At 51.5% G+C, this 17604-nt stretch overlaps 1 protein-coding gene across 2 annotated transcripts in view; it reads right to left on the bottom strand.

The window, feature by feature from the left end:
• Grik3 (glutamate ionotropic receptor kainate type subunit 3) overlaps positions 1–17604 on the bottom strand; it is a 220002-nt gene that overhangs the window by 119984 nt on the left and 82414 nt on the right. The window contains exon 1 of one of the 2 annotated variants that reach the window (XM_076565054.1): positions 2085–2222. The exons of the other annotated variant lie outside the window; for it this stretch is intronic. The gene's annotated coding sequence lies outside the window, so the exon portion shown is untranslated. Of the gene's footprint in view, positions 1–2084; positions 2223–17604 lie in introns of those variants that run through there. 2 annotated transcript variants of the gene reach the window in all.

The following is a 17604-nucleotide window of genomic DNA, read 5'->3' as shown; positions in this document are numbered from 1 at the left end:
AGCCTAATTCTTGTCGCTTCCTCGGTCTACCTCCGAAAACTGGGGCTTTAAGTGGTAAAGATGCATTGAATAGCAAATGCAATTCAACAAATATTATGACATCCCGTTCATCACGAGCCCTAAATATTTAACGGTTCAACTTTATGGGCTTTTCATTTTGTTTTATTTTCACTTTTGCTAGCTGCGATGAATTCCACACTAACAGGCGCCGTGCAGAGGCACCACCGTGACCTACTTTGGAAAAGGAACAAAGTGAATCCGGTTCAGGTGATTGTGACCTCCGGGACCGTTTCAGCCTTATCTTGGCTCTGCCCAGCTGGCTTCCCCCACCCCCACCCCCACACACAAATAATAATAAAAGTGAGATAGAAGGAGCGGAAGGGGAAGAGGCAGGCAGGAGCACAGAGGGGCGCAAAGCCTCCCCTGGCCAATTCATTTCTGTTTAATCCGCCTGTGCGCTGTGCAGAGCTCCTTTGTGGCGGCTGAGACCAAAGGTCGGTAATGGATTTCAACAGGTTCCAAGAGCTGTTGACTGAGCTGAGCTGTGGGGGAGTGTGAAGCCCCTCGATAGGCAGGGGGAGAGAGATAATTGGAGACCCCCAAGCCCCACTTTGCCCTCCGATTCCCGATTTCACAGATGCAAGAAGAAACAGGTGGTCTGAATTTCTGCCTGGCTTCCTTCAGGCCTGCTGGTATGAGCCCTTTTGTGATGTGTAAAGAAAAGGGTTGGGGGGGGGGGGGAGTTGGGGTGCCTTCCATTTAGCCTTCCAGAAGGGAGCTGGGAAGGCCATGGGGCCATCCACAGGGCTCTTTCAAGGTTGTGCCTCAGTGAAGAAAGCAGGATGGCCCCCTCACTGAGCGGTGGGTGGAGGAGTGAAGAGGCCAACGGAGGCGAGAGCTGTGGAGGCAGACTCTCAGGAATTTTTCCGCTGGCCTCTGCCGCCCTGGGTGTGCAAAGCAGCCGCAGTCAGAGGGGTTCCCGCGATGACAGCCACAGCTGCCTGGAGATCTAGCCTCAGGATCTAGCTGACTCAATATCACCATTCATACCTTTCTCCACGGGTCATCTTGGTAAACAAAACTGAGCATGAGGCAGTGTGCCAGGGTTGTATGGACAGAAGAACAATGTCACGGAGGCGGATGCTCTGGAGTCCTTGGCTTTGGATTCGGCCCCTGCGGACTACCTGTCACACAGGGCTGGGAGCAGCACTCTGCTGGGTGTGTGCACGTGTGACTCGGCACATCCCAGCCGTAAAAGGCTGCACTAGACCTGAGCACGGCTCTCTCTGTTCACAAAAGCCTTCGTGGCTGCTCACTACCCAGGAATCCAGCCCAGGAGACACCCTAGCCAAAATAACGCTCCTCAAAATCTACCTCTTCCAACTTCATCCTCTGTCAACCCCGAAACCACCTGCAGAGCTGACCACCCAGGGCCGAGGACAAGTCAGGCTCCAGATCAGGCACTGGAGGAGTGGATCTGTTGTGCCGGTCGAGTAGGACAAAGATTTTATGGAACAGGCCCTTTGCGGCCTCTGACCTCTTGATCCTCCTGTTTCCCGGTTTATGCAATGCCGGGCGGGGGTAGCTCTCAGGACTTCATGCATGCTAAGCAAGCACTCTACCAACTAAAACTACAGCCCCAGCCCACCCTTCTCATTTTCTTTATAAAGCTAGCTAAGATGGATTTCTATTATCCTCAACTAAAATAAGCTCAACTAGCCCTATACCCTCTAGTCTGGATAGAATATTACTTTCCTAAAAGATGTTTGTGTTGTGTGTATGAACATTTGGCTGCATAGCCGCTACATGCATGCCACACCAGTGGAGGTCAGAAGAGGGCGCTGTAAACCCTGGGAACTACAGCCCGTCGGGAGCTACCATGTAGGTGCTGGGAACTAAACCCGGGTCTCTGCAGGAGTAGAAAGTGCTCTTAACCACTGACCCATCTCTCCAGTCCCCTTATTAGAGTTGTTGTTGCTGCGGGCAGGACTCACAGCCTTGTCTATGCAGTCACAGACTTCTTATTGTATGGGAAAGTGACCGGGATCTCAATGACGATATATACATGGATTTTTCTCAAATACCTCATTTTCAGTGACAGAAACTAGAGTCCAGTCTCCTGTTCTCTCTTTGGCAGCCATTTTTCCAGCCAGTGCTAAACAGAAATCTCTTGGATGAATGAGTGACTGCACGCAGTGATTGAATTGTTTCTCCTGGGTGACTCTGCCATCACCATCCAAAGGAATGTTAGGAGCCAGGAGCTTTCTCTTTCAGAATGGCCTTTTGCGACCCGCCTGCCTCTCCTTGCATGAGCTGTAGCAGCTACATGGGTCACAGAATCTGCTGCTCTGGGCTAGGAAAGAAAAGCCTGCACACCTGAGAGGTCTGCTAACCCTGCTAGTCCTGGGTTGGCCTGAATGGACACAGCTCATTCATAGGAACTGTGTCTCTGGGTTGGCCTAAATGGACACAGCTCCTTCTTAAGAACTGTGTCTCTGGGTTGGCCTGAATGAACACAGCTCCTTCTTAGGAACTGTGTCTCTGGGTTGGCCTGAATGGACACAGCTCCTTCTTAGGAACTGTGTCTCTGGGTTGGCCTGAATGGACACAGCTCCTTCTTAGGAACTGTGTCTCTGGACTGGCCTGACTGGACACAGCCCATTCCTAGGAACTCTGTCCATCTTAGCCTTGGTCCAGGATGAGTCTTGTCACCACGGGCCTATTTCAGTGGAGTCTCCCATTCCCTCCGGATTGTCGGAACTCAATGTATCCCGAGTTTTGTAGCGACATGCTCTATCTCCACAAAGTAAATTTGTCAAGCTATCTTGGCAGGCGTGAGATGACACCTGATAAATGCAGAAGCAACAGGGGAACTCGGAAGGTGGGGAACTGCATAACAACCGAGGCTCCTTCTTCAGGGTAACTCCATCTCAGTCTGCTGTCCCCTGCGGAGAGGGCTGCTGGGCCTTTCAACTTAGGCCTCTGGCTCCACTCCTCTAGGCATCTTCTCTGTGGTCTCCTCATTCTGTTCTTCACCGCGATCTGACTTGTTTCATTCCTACCACTGAAGATACTTTGCATTTTGACATGCATGTATTGACCTGCTTACTACCCCATCCCTTAAAAGACTGCGTGCTTCATCAGGATGGGAATGAACAGTGACTATTTTGCTGTTGTTGATTTTGCAGGGCCAGAGACGGAGGCAAGCACTCTACCGCTGAGCTATATCCCAGGCCCACAACGACTGTTTTATCCTCCTCTCCATTCCTGTGTTCATATGGTGCTAGCACTCAGTAAACAGGCTGTCCTTGTCTGGGCAGGAGCATCTCTAACCCTGGCCATAGTGCTGGAGAGCTGAGACCTTTCTGGGAGAGTCCATCTTCCTAACTCAGCATTACACTCAGTGAGCCCTTCCCCAGCCTGCTCCATCGGCTGTCCCAAGTGTCCCCTCTGTCTGGCTGTCAGCTGCTATGTCTCAGGCATCTGGCATGGAGCCCCGTCTGCTTCCCAGCTGGCTGGCTGGCACTGACCTCCAACCTGCCCCTTGCTAGCTCTGCTTCTCGGGTGTGGATTGCTCATTGCATTTTTGTCCACCCTGGCCCTAGTTGGGTCTTCCTGAGTACTCTGTTCTGCCTCAACCTTTCTGTTTGATCCTCTGTCCCTCCATGTCCTATCCAGTCTCCTGATTCATGATCCTTCTCTGATCTCGATAATTGCTATGACAACTTGGACTTGGTACCTCCCCGTCCCTGAGTTATCTTGTTCTTCTTTGGGTTTCCCAGAGGACCAAAACCTCCAGGTCTGCTGGCCTCTCGGTTTGTTCCTTTGTTCCCTAGGCTTGGCCATGAATTCTGTTGCTAATTGTTTCTGCTGATGGTTCAAAATTCCAATTTGGCCAGTCTCAGTTTCTATTTAAAATATTTATTATTATGATGATGATGTTGATGATGATGAGGATGTGTGTGTGTATAGGTGTCCATAGACTCCAGAAAAGTTAGATCCCTCTGGAACCCAGAGTTACAGATGGTTGTGAGTTACCTGGTGTGGGCACTGAGAAACTTACTTGAGTCCTCTGGAAGAACAGAATATGCTCTTAACCGATGAGCGGTCTCTCCAGCTGTGGGGATGTGAGGCAGGATCTGGCTACCCACCATAGACTCTCCGACACAGCGTCTCATCCACAAATCTACTGTGAATGCACGTGCTCGGATAATGGTGAGGGGGAGTCATGGAAAACCCCAGATCACTGCTCACACTAATAACCAAGCATGCCAAAGCACGGAGATGTGGAACTGCATTTCCCATTCACTCTGCAGTCTGTTACAGTCGGCTTCCATCTGAGATAGCATCCTTTTTCCCTTTTTTCTATGAGGAGAGAACAAAGCTTACACTAACAGGGCTTGTCACCCAGCAAGCTAAGCTCTTTGTTTCCTAATATTCTGGCAGCCCATGTGGGCCGATATGACTAAGTCCAGCAGCTTCAGACCCACCGTTCCCTGTCCTATACCACCTCTGGGCTGGGTGACTGCACTTGGCTTTCAATGTCAGCTCTCAGGTCACATAAGTTACAGCCAAGCCACTTAGGAAGGTATTTCCAGCCACGTGCTCCCTCCCAGCCACGTGTGCTGCCTCGGCTGACTGATGAAAGGAAGGGCATGATGTGGACCTAATAACAGGCTCTATTTAGTTCCAAAGTGTTAGCCTGAGGTAAAGATGCCACCACTGACAAGAACCAGTCACACACACACACACACACACACACACACACACACACACACACACACAGACACACACACACTCACACACTCACACACACATACACACTCACACACACACACACTCACACACACACATACACACTCACATACACACTCACACACACACTCACATACACACTCACACTCTCTCTCTCTCTCACACACACACACACACACACACACACAACTTCTGCCCTGCTTCTGAGCTCCTTTATTTTTATTTGTTTTTCACGGTTTATCTGCAGTCCTATTAATCACTCATGGTAACTGGGTGTCTGTACTGAAATCAGAGGAACAGTGCAATATGTCTAGCTACTTTGGCTGACTTGAGGCATTCATGTGCCTCACATGCTTTTCCTCAACATTCCTTGGGGGCAACTGTGAGTTCTACATGAAGGTGTGTGTACCTGAATGTTAGAACTTCTAGCCTGGGATGATGATAAAGAGAGGTTACATGTGAAAAGGCCTTGTGTCTTCCGTTGATGAGAGGGAATGAATGGTCTTCAGTGTTCAGGAAGTCGGGGGGGGGGGGACCTCAACCCTCCCTGTATAATTCTGCTTCTCCAAGGAGCTTCTCCCTTCCTATGACCCATCTTCATGTCCCCTCACAGAATGAGAGATCATTCATCTGAATATGCAGTCCACTGGACCATACTTACAGGGACACATGCCTCACCGGCCATGACCTGAGGACTGTTGCTCCCAGAGCCCCTCCCTCCCCGCTCACTTGTCTCAGAGCCTCTATCTGTGAGTGCATGGACGAATGGGGACAGCAGTTCAGCCTTGGGGACCTGGTAGCATCAGTGCCGTAGGGTAGTGGGAAAGCAAGGTTCTCACATCCTGGACTTTCTGGACAAAAGTCTGTATGATTGCCCCCGAGTAACCTCTGCAGCTGCCCTGGGTCTCCGTGCCCTTTCCTGGCACACAGTCCGTGCTGGTATCTCAAGGCCTCTTTGCTCACCCCACTTGCCTGCTGGCAGATTCCAGTGATGAGGCTCTCTTTTCCTGGTTACCTACACGTCTCTCTGAATCTCACCTTCATTCACATGCCAAACCCACAGCTTCTTTCTTCCCAGGACACCCTGATCTTGAAGAAGGTGGGCTTTTCCCCAACTCAGGAATCCCACAGTGTTGGGCTTGTGGCTGGGACGTCCTACTCATTCTTCTGGACTCGCTCTCACCTTCAGGCCTCACCCTGAATGTCACATCTTCAGCTCGGCTTTCCCTGACCTCCCAGCCCTTGTTCTTTCCCTCCATCACGCTTAGTACAAACTGTAATTATATTTAGAAGATATGAAGGTGACAGATCTCTCCCGGGGCCACCTTGATTCGGCTTCACCAGACTCTCCCTCCCACAGGAAGACACAGATACTCAACAGGCAAAGATGGTGTAGTGGGTCTGTACACATTCCCCAGCAAAAGCACCCTAAACTCTTCTGCCATCTCTCTCTTTCCCCAGAGTCCCAAGCTCAGAGGCAGCCTTCTCCTCCCATCTGGGACCTTCCCTTTGATGTCTGTAATTCCCCATTGTATGTGGAGTGATTCGGCTCTCTTCACTCCTTCAGTCTCTTCCTCTCCACTGCCCATCCTTCAAAGGCAAGATAGAAAGGTGCGTGCAGGTTACCAATGACTTGATTTGAATTTTATTACGGGCATTTATTTTGCTAACATTCCCAATGTTCTCTGTGCGTTCCACATGTGGAACATCATCGACGCTTTGGTCGCTACTGGATATCTGGCACTGTGCACAGCCAGGGCACATGTTTCTATGAGGGAACGTGTTTTTAATTTCAGCCGGAATGTCTAAATCCCCTACAAGTGCAATGCTTGGTTCCCCGGGCCCAGTCAGAAGATCACCACTGCCGGCTACACAGCTCCTGACCACCCAGCCTCAGCCTCTGGAATCCCCAGCCTCAGCATTCACATAGGTCTGTTCCACTCTGGCGGAGGAGGGCTCTTCTGAGACTGGAGTACTGGGGTCCCTGTACCATCTCTATGTCTAGGGAAAACAAGCTCCCCTCCTCATCGCCTCCCCCCTGCCCTTCCCCCATACCCAGGAAAGATGGGAATGACTGACACAAGCATTAAAGATCTGGAAACTTCCCTCCTGGATGATCTCACTAATGGTAAATTGATGGGATTGAATACATTCAAGTCGGAAATGATCCAAATATATGCTAATGAAGCTGAATATGCATTATTTAGACTAAAACAAACTAACTGCGAGTCAGGAAATAAAGTAGGTGAATTATTAGTTTGGCAACTCAAAGAATCGGAAAACTCAAGCACCGTTCCAAAGACAAGGCAGCGGCAGGCAGGAAAACGTGGTTAATGAATTCTAAACCAATTAACTGCAAATTGATGGTGCGCTTGAAGACTCGCCACCCCCGACTCCCCCAGATTGCAGGACGAAAATTTAAAAGGAAAAGTGCTGTTACAGTGCATTTCTCTTGTCTTTCCCCTCTTAAACATCCTCTCCTGAAAACTTGAATCTCCGGGGGAGGGGAGACGTGGTGGAGAAAACTACAAATAGATTTCAGAGCCGAGGAATGGGACTAGTTTGGTCAGGGGTGTGTGGGGGTGGAGGGTGGGGTGATAAATAATGCCAAGAGAAACTTCTTGACTCTTAATCAGGGAAATGTATGTTCAGGGAGAGACTAAGCACGCTTTGATGAGGAAATCTGAGCAGGTGAAGAAAACACAAGGCCCTGCCTCGCTGAGGCCTCAGCTGGAAGGAACGCCTTGTCATGGGGGAGCCTCTGAGGAAGGGGAAAACGGTGGGAAACAGGAGGCGGGAGCGTGGTCCAAGGGCAGAGTCGACAGGTGGCAAGGCATTTGAGGACAGCTAAGAAGAGGCTGGGGTGGGTTAATTCCCCGACAGGCTAGACTCTTTCAGCTCCTAAGAAAGGAGTCAACGGGGTGTGGTTGTGTGCACTTGGGAGCCGAGGCAGGAGGATTGAGTGTCTGAGGACAGCTTGGCCTACATACTGAGGCCTTGTCTCAGGAAGACAAACGGATAATAAAAAGAAAAGGGGGGGGGGTGGAAGGGAGAGAGGGAGGGTTGGTTGGAACCTGCCTGGGTCCACCAGGAATTAGATACATGCTCAAAGTTTCCTTTTGCCTGGTCGTCCCTATCCTGAGTCAAAGAAACTGAAATGGTGGAGGAGAGATGAGCCCTCGTCCCTGTGTGATTTGGGGGAGGGGTTAGAGGTACAGAGCAGAGACGACCGAGGCCGCGTTCCTGCTCTCTCGGAATTGACCATCCATCCCAATTGAAGAAGCAGATCAGACACAAAGGATCAAAAGAAAGCAAACAGCTCTTAGAGCGAGCCCTTCTGATAGGGACACTTCAGATTAATAAACGAATGATAAAGTACCACATCAGTCCACAACAACAGAGGGACCACCACCTCCATTGACTCGTGTGGTTGGAAGAGATGTCCTGTCATAACAACAGAGAGACCACCACTATCTCCGTGAACTCGTGTGGCTGGAAGATGCCCCATCATCAGCCTGGAGGGCCTGCCAATGAATGCTGGCTGGGCTGCATTGAGCCGAGTCTGGTACATCCCAGCTTTGTTGACCTCACCGGCCTGCATACACTGCTCAAGAAGCATTCCCTTAAGGACAGCTGTGTGCCCAGCCCGGGTCATGAGTTAAAGACAAATGCTAACCCATGTTCTTCAGATGTTCATGGGCCAAGACAGAAAAACACACCCCATCTCAGTGTTATCTGGGGCTGTAGAAAAGGCAACAATCAGAAAAGGGAGGAAGAGCTGGGTCAAGAGCTAGGGTTGGGAGCAGGGGTCCCTAGGGAGAAAATGATGGCACTATCCCTAGGTCTACAATGGTGGCTCTAATCCAAGCCAAGGGGAGAGACAGGATGGGGACAGGAGCCAGGCTGGATGGACAATGGGGTGGGATAGACACCTAATTTCCTTTTTCATAAAGAGTACAGTGGTACTCTCAGCTAAACACAGCATCCCTGGAACTGCAGTGAATCCTGGGCCATGCTGCAGTCTGTAATGTCTGCAATGATCAAATAGGAAGACCTTGACCCTGGCTGCTTAGGAAGGAGCAAGGGTATCAGCTAGGAATGCCACGGGGCTGTGGCTCTGCTCACTAGGGGAATGGGTCTTTCAGCCTACGCTGACTCTCAGAGTTCTCTTTTCATGCTGAAAGGCCAGGAGATGAAACGCACCCCCCATGTCGTCCATGACCTGGAAGGACTTTTTACAGCTCACACCATTCTTAAGCAACGAGGCCTGTGTCGCTCCCAGACCACACTTCTTTTAGGACGGCAGCCCTCTTATTTGCCTGCTTCAGGTTGTGTTCTGAGCAGGAACTCATATCCTCTCACTGCGTCCCAAATCTCTTGACTTAAGCAATGGGTTGGGGTCAATGGATGACCCAAGTTCAGCCAACTGCATCCTTTCCTGGAGTTTCCAAACACGTCCTCTCTGGCATGGAAGTACAACAGATGAAAACCTGGAGCTCCCATAGGCCCTGACTCTCAGAGATTCAAGTTGGCTCATGGAGAAGCAGGATACCCCCACCCTCCCCCACCCCCGCCCCAGAGAGAGGATGATGGAAGATTCAGTGTTTGAGTTGCTGCCTTTGGCTGTCCCCAAGCTAGGCCATCCCTGTCCTTCTCTCATGTGGCTGTATACACCACTACCCATGATGACTGACACATGAGCTCGTAACACAGTTTCAATCTTTTTGCAGCCCAAAATTCCAAGATCCTTTCAACACCATGGAAGTTGACCATGAAGAGCTGATCCTGTTTCCATTCACCCAGTGCTGGGATTGCAGTCACGAGATCATATGTCCCAAGGAGAGTTTGAGGGGAAGATCTGGTCCCCAGGCATGGTAACAGCCTATAGAGAAGGCAGAAGCCCTTTCCCAGAGGGCTGTGACAAAGAGGACAGAAGAGACCTCCCAAATGAAACACTGGAGAGAGAACCGTGGACTTGGCCTTGTGGGCAGAGACTCAGTCCCTTCTTAAGACTGAGTGACCACTGATGCTGGCTACACCAAGCCTTCAGAGATGAGGTGGGACTAGGCAGGGGAGATTAGAGGGAAGACATGCCTCTTAGGAAGGACAAGGTCAAAAAAACCAATGGTGCAACAATGTGAGTCACCCAGGGAAGAAGCCAGAGAAGCGAATTATCGCCACCCACCTCAATGAGCTAGCTGGTGCCCACAACGCTTTCTGAGTTTGCTAGAATAAAGTTATAAGCAGTATTCTATTGTTGCCAACAATCCAATTGTCACCGTCATAAAGTTTATAGTCAGTGAATGTCCTGCTTCACTCACTCCAGACCTAGCTTAATAACTTCAGTCATGGAACTGGGGAGAGGAACAGGCAGGCAAAGCACTCGCCAAACAAGCCTGGGGATGTGGGTTTGATCCTTAGCACCTACATAAAAGCTAGGCACAGCAGCGCATGTCTATAATCCCAGCATTGGGGAAGTGGAGGCAGGTGGATCCCTAGAGCTCACAGTCTAGACAGCTTAGATGAATCTTTGAGGTCCATGTCAACAAGAAACCTCTCTCAAAGATGTAATATTGAATCAGGAGGATGTCAAAGTTGTCTTCTAGCTTCTGCATATCCCAGCACACACATGAGCATAGGTACATAACACACATATGCACATCACACACATCACACACACCACACCACACAAACCACACACAAACACACACACACACCACATCACACACCACATACACACACACACAACACACACACACAACATACACACACACACACCATAGCAGCCAAGATCATGGGTCTCAATCTGAGTGCCCTTCTTACAGAATGTGGGCAGATGAATCTCATTCAAATCTGAGAGGGTGATAAGCACAGCAGATGCAGGAGCAGATCCACTTCCTGGGAGGTGGAGACCGGGTCCACTTGCCTCCCCTGACACCATCCTGGACCCTCCTGACACAGTCATCCCTATCATATTAGAGAAGCATCAGGAAAGGAGGTCCCAGGGCCACCCCTCCAGTCTGCATCCATTGTCAAGTGTCTGCTTGTTCCAGCTGCTGTTTGGGGAGCTGGATATATAGCTGGAAACGTGACAGACAAGGCCTCTGTCCTCAAAGAATAAATGACAGGCGAGGGTACAGGCAATAAAGAGTAAACAAATAAAGGAACAAGGCAATTATAGCCTGTAATAAAAATAGAAGACACTTTCCTATTCAGCATCTCACAGAGGAAATGGCCCAGAGAGGGTGGCTGAGTAACCCAGGGTGCAATAGCCCCAGGAGATCGAACCCAGCAGGGTCCCCAGCTGCTACTTCCCAGCTGTTTCTCCACCACCCTCCCAAGGCCCCGAAAGCCCCAGGCATGCTCGGTGGCTCAATTCCAAACCATCCGACACCCTTTTGGGTGGCTCCTGAAGGATGCCTCCTCTGCTTCTACTTCGGCAGCCTCTGGTTGATGGTTAGAGTAACAGCCCAGCTGGCATTGCTGGAGACCTTTGCTGGGGACACCTGTACGTCTCCGAGGAATTATTAACAGAGCCCGTGGTCACAGAAGCATCCGTGGTGAGAGGGTAGGTGCCCAAGTCTCTGGGTTCCTGGAACACCTTGTGCCAGAATGTTGTGTGGCACCTTCTCTGGTATTGCGTAATACTAGAAACGTGCTTGTTCTGTCCAGAAGTCCTGGGGGCCTCCTCCCCAGATGTCACCCCATTCCAGAGGGGCTTCCCAGAGAGCAAGCTATCTCCCACTCGTTTCCCCTACACTTGCCTGACCCCCGACTTCCTCACAGAGCCCTGGCCTTTCCTGCCCTTTTATGCTGCTGTCCCAAGGATCTCTAAGGAAGATGGATTCCCATCTGTCATGTTAGGAGCTCCTGTCATAGTTAGGCAAGAGGGGGCATCAGTTTTTCATCTGAAGGAAGACAAGATAACAGCGTTGGATGAAGAAGAGAGAGAAGTTCATTGGGGAGAGGCCTGTGGCTTGTAACTTGACCTTAATGCACAGGCTAGTCATTGTCATTATACTGCTGTATCGCTCTGGCTGGCCTAGAACTTGCCAGGTGGACTGGCAGCAGTCCTCTGGCCTCTCCCTCCTGGGCACAGTCCCTCCCTAGAAAACTCCACTAAAGGGCTACCATATGCACTGGGTCTTTCATTGGACAAAGGTCTGGCCTATTGAGTTTCTGCCTCCATGAGTATCTGACTTCTTGGGCCCCAAGCTCTTTGGCTAGAAGCCTTACTTGCCCCAACAATGATAGGTACACCACAGGCACAGATCTCCCTGGTGGAATGATCAATATGGGCACCTTGGATTACAGCTGGGACTCAAACCTAGGCAACCTGGGTAGGAAGCCAGATCAAGAGAGCAGCCAGTACCTACCTGTGCTCACCCACTGCTGACTCAGGCCCTCCCTGCAGCCCAGCCGGCACAGCTGGGTGGCAGCAGGCAGCCTCTTCATGCAAATTAAATAAAACAACCTTTTTATCTGTTGGCTGATTCCCTCTTTTGAAGAAATCAACTACAAATTCATTTTTCGGGAGAAGCAATTATGATGATGGATGGAAATGTCAGGGAAAGGAATCCAACAAAAGTATAGAGGCTTGGGCTGGGCCAGGCACTACCCGGGACAGGAGGGTGGGGGCAGCCGCTTCCAATGCCTTTCTGGATGTCCCTCCCTCTCTCTCTGTCCTCACTCTAGGACTCCAGGATAGGATACTGTACCAAGAGTCCCTCCCACCATGGCCATTGGTAGAATTTGGCTCTGTTTGAGGTCAGACACAGCAGAGACATTGCTTGCAAATTAGTCTCACACACTTATGGTGCTAGGCACTTTCTAGGGTCCTGTCACATGATCCACAATGGCCCTGTGAAATGAAGACTGCACTCCCATTTCACAGATGGAGAAATTAAGATGAGCAAAGTGACTTGTCCAAGATCATGCAGCTCAATCACAGGAGAATTAGGATCCAATCTTAGTCTGCTGTAAGACAAGTCCTTCCATGGAAAGCCTGGGCTGGTTCAGAGGCTTAAGAGCAGTTAGCTCAGGCCTCTCTGAGCCCATCTGTTTCCAGTTTGTGTCCTTCCAGGAACCCATCAAAGTTATTCAGCTGTTAATAGCATAAACGGCCAGGCAACGTTGAAGAATGCAGGAGTTCCAAGTTCACAGTCAAGGGCGTCTGCTGCCTAGCCCAGGGTTAGGTTCAGAAAACAGGACATCCTGTGTTCTTGATAGAGGCTGCCCTGAAGGCTGACTGCCCTACATGACCTCGGGTCTCAGTAATGTAGACTCCTCTGCATCACACAGCAAGAGAGGACCACACTGGAGCCACTGGAGGGACTCGCTGGAACTGCCAGCCCAGAGACAGAAGCCCCTGGCACTCAAGCAAAGGCCGAGCAGTGTCAGCGTCTGCCAGCCTGTCAGTACCGGGGGAAATCCTTCACAGAGATGGGTCTGGGCTCCGACTTCAAAGGCTGCCGCGGTAAAGACCTGCTAATTGTTTGAAACACATTTTCACTGAAGTGTGAATTCTCTCTCTCTCTCCAAACCTCCCGTGAATTCCAGGAGAGCTCAGGCTGCAGGAAGGAGCTAAGAAAGAGTCTCCCTTGCCCACAGTTGGAGAGGATAAGGGAGCCAGAGCCCAGACTCACCCCTATCCACCTCCCAGAAGGGCTGAGATGGTATCTTGAGATTGCCAGTCCTGAGCAATGGGATTCTGTTCTCCGACTGGGAAGGTGGGGACTGAACGTTGGGGGCTCAGAGGCTAAGAGTTTGGGGATCACTGCAGCCCCTCGAGCCCCTACATGATAACCAGGCGAGCACAGGTAACATTTCCATGGAGTTCACCGTGTGGCAGGCACTGTCCTGATGGGGGGATCATTACTTGCCATCTTCCCCAGGGTCCTCACTGAAACTCACCACGTAAGGAGGATCACTGTGCTCCATTTTACTGAGAAGACACTGGAGCACTGGGAGCTTGAGTGACTTGATGGAGGCCACATCCTTCCAGGGTAGAAAGGATGAGGTCCTGAACACAGTGCAATCCAGGCACCTAGTGCCAGCCATGGGATGAAGAGCTGTACAATATAGGGCAGCAAGTCACTCTAACTCCTCCTTCTTCCCCTAGGCCAGGGCCTTGCTCAGGGGCCTTGCCATCCCTAGGTGGGTGAGGCGGGGCAACTGAAGACCACCCACAGGCAGAAAGGAAGACACAGAAGTCACCCAGATCTGGGAACAAGCATTCACCACTGTTTTCCTCATCCATACAAGAGAATCTCCATCCCTACCAGCAAGACTGTCTCAGGCAGCTGAGCTGGCCAATCACCCATGTGACCCTGAGAGGGAATAGCTCCTTCAACTTTGTGCCCGAGGCATCTCATTAGTCCCTCCCTGACCTGGCCCTGGAGATAATTACACATTAAGAATCTGGACCAGAAAATTTCTGGCAGGAGTAGGCAACAAGTGAGCAAAGTGAATGAAAGAAAAATGAATGATTAGCCGCTGAATCAACGATAGTATCTTTCATTCATTCAATGGCATGCATCATCTGCTCTTGCCAGGCATCCTGAGGCCAGTCGTCTTCGAGGATCTAGAATGTGCCATACCCTTGAGTGTCTGCAGACTAGGGAGGAACCAGTGATGTTGAGGAAGCCTCTCTCTGGCCTGAGCTGGCCATCACCAAGCTGGTCTCCTGGGTACCAGCTCTACCTTGTGTTTTCTAGCCCTGTCGGCAGCTGTCAGGGATCTGGCTCAGGGTGAAAGCTGATCTCTGCCTGGCTCATTGGATGCAGCAGTACTTGAGACATCTGCCCCTACCCTGGATACCTACTCTCCAGGCTGTCACCCAGCATCTCACATGAGGCATCGGGACGGCAGAAACAAGAAGACAGGACCATGTTGTGGCAGCTTCCACCTGCGGTGCACACAGCTGGCGTAGGCAGGTGGGGCGGGGCTCCTCAGAGGGCTGCAGTCACAGCCCTAGGAGTCCCCAGGGCACAGGCGGAGAGGAGCTAGAGAAGGGAGGTGGGAGGGGAAGGGAAAACAGTTTTCCCAGGGCTTGCTCTGATAGTAAACAGGACAGCTGGAAGGCACAGGCAGGATGCACTCAGAGCACTAGAGAATGCTGTTCCCTGGAGACAGGTATTAGGGCCGCCAAGGAGCACCCTTTCTGGAAGGCTTGCTTAGGCTGGAGGGCTTACAGACCTCCCATTGGCTTCTGTAATCCCCTTGTATTGGGATCTGGGCTGGAGCAGGAGACTAGGGGTACAAGATGGAAGGAGTGTGTGTGTGTGTGTGTGTGTGTGTGTGTGTGTGTGTGTGTGTGTGTGTGGTCTCGTTCTCATATTCTAAAGCAGAACCAGATCAGACGGGAGGCCTGGGTCCTGGAGACGTTAAGTGAAGGCTCCTGCCTGCCTGCAGTCTCCCATTCCTGCTGAAGCCGCCTCCCCTGTTGCCCCATAGCCGTCCACCGCAACTGCCCCGTGGTTGCTTTCCAGGTCACGAAGTGGAGTGGCTAGGAACACCAGCTCTGGACTCAGAGACGGGCCTCTCTGCTCCTTCATCTGCATAATGGGAGAGCTGTGCCCTTCACCTCTCACGGTGGCTCATCTTCAAGGAGGTGACGTCTGCAGGGCACTTAGCCCAGGCCTGGCACACGACCCAGGAAGAGTCTAGTACACCGTGGCTGCTGCCATCTTTATATTAAAGCCATTAGCAGGGACTGGGCTGACCCCAGTGCCCTCTCTGACCCAAAGGGTCAGCTGTTGAGCTGGGGGTGGGGTAGGCCAGGCAGCACCCTGCCAGGCTGCCCAGCCACTCTGGCCAGTGGGCAGTGGGTCTACTCAGCTGGCCCACACCCTGGCCACCCGCCACACTGTTCATTAAGCAAATGGACCACAGTGGCCAATGACAGAGAGGAGCACGAGGTGGACATGAGCAGGCCTCATCAAAGGCGGGCGCCGAGCAATTTCCAGACGTAAGTGGAACATATTTTTCCTGATGTGGCAGTTCCAATCGACTTGTATTGTCTCCAAATAAACAGTGGCGTCAAAGCTATTAGTTTTCCGGACCATGTGCCAGTTTGGGGTGGAAAAGGCGGAAGGGATGGAGAGGGGTGTTGGGGAGTGAGACTGGGTTGTTGGAGATGGGTATGACCCTGTCTTGGGGTCTGGGCCTTCTGCTTGGGCAGAGGTGGGTTCGTAAGACATCTGGGCTCCCACTAGGGAATGGAAAAATCCAAGTGTCAATCACAGACCTTCAAAACCGGCAGGGACTTGCGACATCATTTACACTGATCCTGCAACATCATTTAGACTGATCCTTCATGAGGACAGATTGGAGGACACTGGAGATTCAGGAGAAAATCCAGAGGGCTCAAGATTGTCCACCAAGTCAGGGGCTCAGACTGAGCCTCCCAACTCAAGTGTCAGTAGGTATATTTCTCAGCACGCGCAGCTCCAGAGGAGCTTTGGGTGTGTATAAACTCCTTCCCTTGAAAAGGTAGAGGTATGACTTGTACTTCAAAGTTCCAAAAAGAGAAGCCCAGAGAAGGTAGGTGACATCTAAGGCCACACAGCTGATGGACAACAGCATTGGATGTCCTGCTCTTCTCACCACTGCATGCTAGATGACAACAGATTTCTTATCCTCCATGTATTCCAGAGGGTGGACACAGCCCTTGGTACTCCCAAAAGACCCAACTTCAGGGGTACCTTGGATTCCCCAGGATGACACATGCCAGACCCTGTCTCTATGTGGTAGATTTCCCAACAGAAGCGAGAAGGGAACTATGCTCTGAAATGCAACCAGAGAAAGTGCCACCTGGGTGGGGCTTGGGCCTGAGGTCAGCCAGGAGAACAGGTGTTATTAGGTGTTATAAAAGCTGCAGCCCCAGCCAAGGGCGAAGCTTCAGCCAGGGGCAAGAGCAAGATCTGCATCTAGAGGCCCGCCAGGGTGCACCCTGACACTGGACCTTGCTCTGTCCCAGAAGGGCAGTTAGGACATTTGCCCTTGGTTTGGGGGACACAGGAAAGGCACAGAAAGGGGTCCTTGCCTTGAGGCAACCCCAAGTGTGACATTCCAGCGGGTGGTAGAGTCTGCAAGCACCCTCTGAGTCTCTGTAGGGAAAGAGAGGGTCTGGTCCTTCTGTGACTGTGGAAATGGTGGCCAGAGAGGCTGCTGGGAAGCTGAGTGGGACTCTTAGATACTGGATGTGATGTCCTCAACAGTGACTTCCAGATAGTCCGGTTCTGAAGTCCACATACCTCAGTGACAGTGAGAGGTTCTGCTGCCCACAAAGCCCATGGGGGCAAACAGCCTTACTGTGGGCTGTACCAGCAACACCAGGGTTAGCAAGAGCAACAGCAATGGCCACTCACAAGCCCTCACCTGTGCCCCACCCTGTGCTCACACAAGCCTGTGTGATAGCTGGTGGATCAAACATCTCCCCAGACATTGGGCTGCTTATGGTAGCAGAGCTAAAACCCAAACCAGGGCACTTGGCTGCCCCGGGCACTGCTCCTGCCCATCAAAATGTCACTTAGCCTGTGAAGACCTTGAGACCTCACTTGGCGATTTGATTTTCAATATCTCCTCCAAGGAATGAGAAAGGACAGAGCAAGACACGAGGCCAGTATAGCTGAGGAAGGGGATTTGGAGAGAGGTGTTTCTGAGGCTGGGAGGGGTGGTCGGGCAGAAGGAGGAGGAGGGGGGTACAGGGCAGAGAGAGGCTGCTCAAGGTACAGAGAGGTAGGGAGGAACAAGGGCACGTTGTGGTGGGGACGGGGTGGGGGGGCAACAAGCATCTGCTCCCCCACCCACTCTGGGGTGCATGCTTCTGACTCCAGAGCTCGGTTC

This window comes from Peromyscus maniculatus, chromosome 2 (assembly GCF_049852395.1).
Source record: "Peromyscus maniculatus bairdii isolate BWxNUB_F1_BW_parent chromosome 2, HU_Pman_BW_mat_3.1, whole genome shotgun sequence".
In the NCBI taxonomy this organism is placed as follows: domain Eukaryota; kingdom Metazoa; phylum Chordata; class Mammalia; order Rodentia; family Cricetidae; genus Peromyscus; species Peromyscus maniculatus.
The sequence above is the reverse complement of the archived record's forward strand: the minus strand, read 5'-3'. Positions and strand labels throughout refer to the sequence as shown.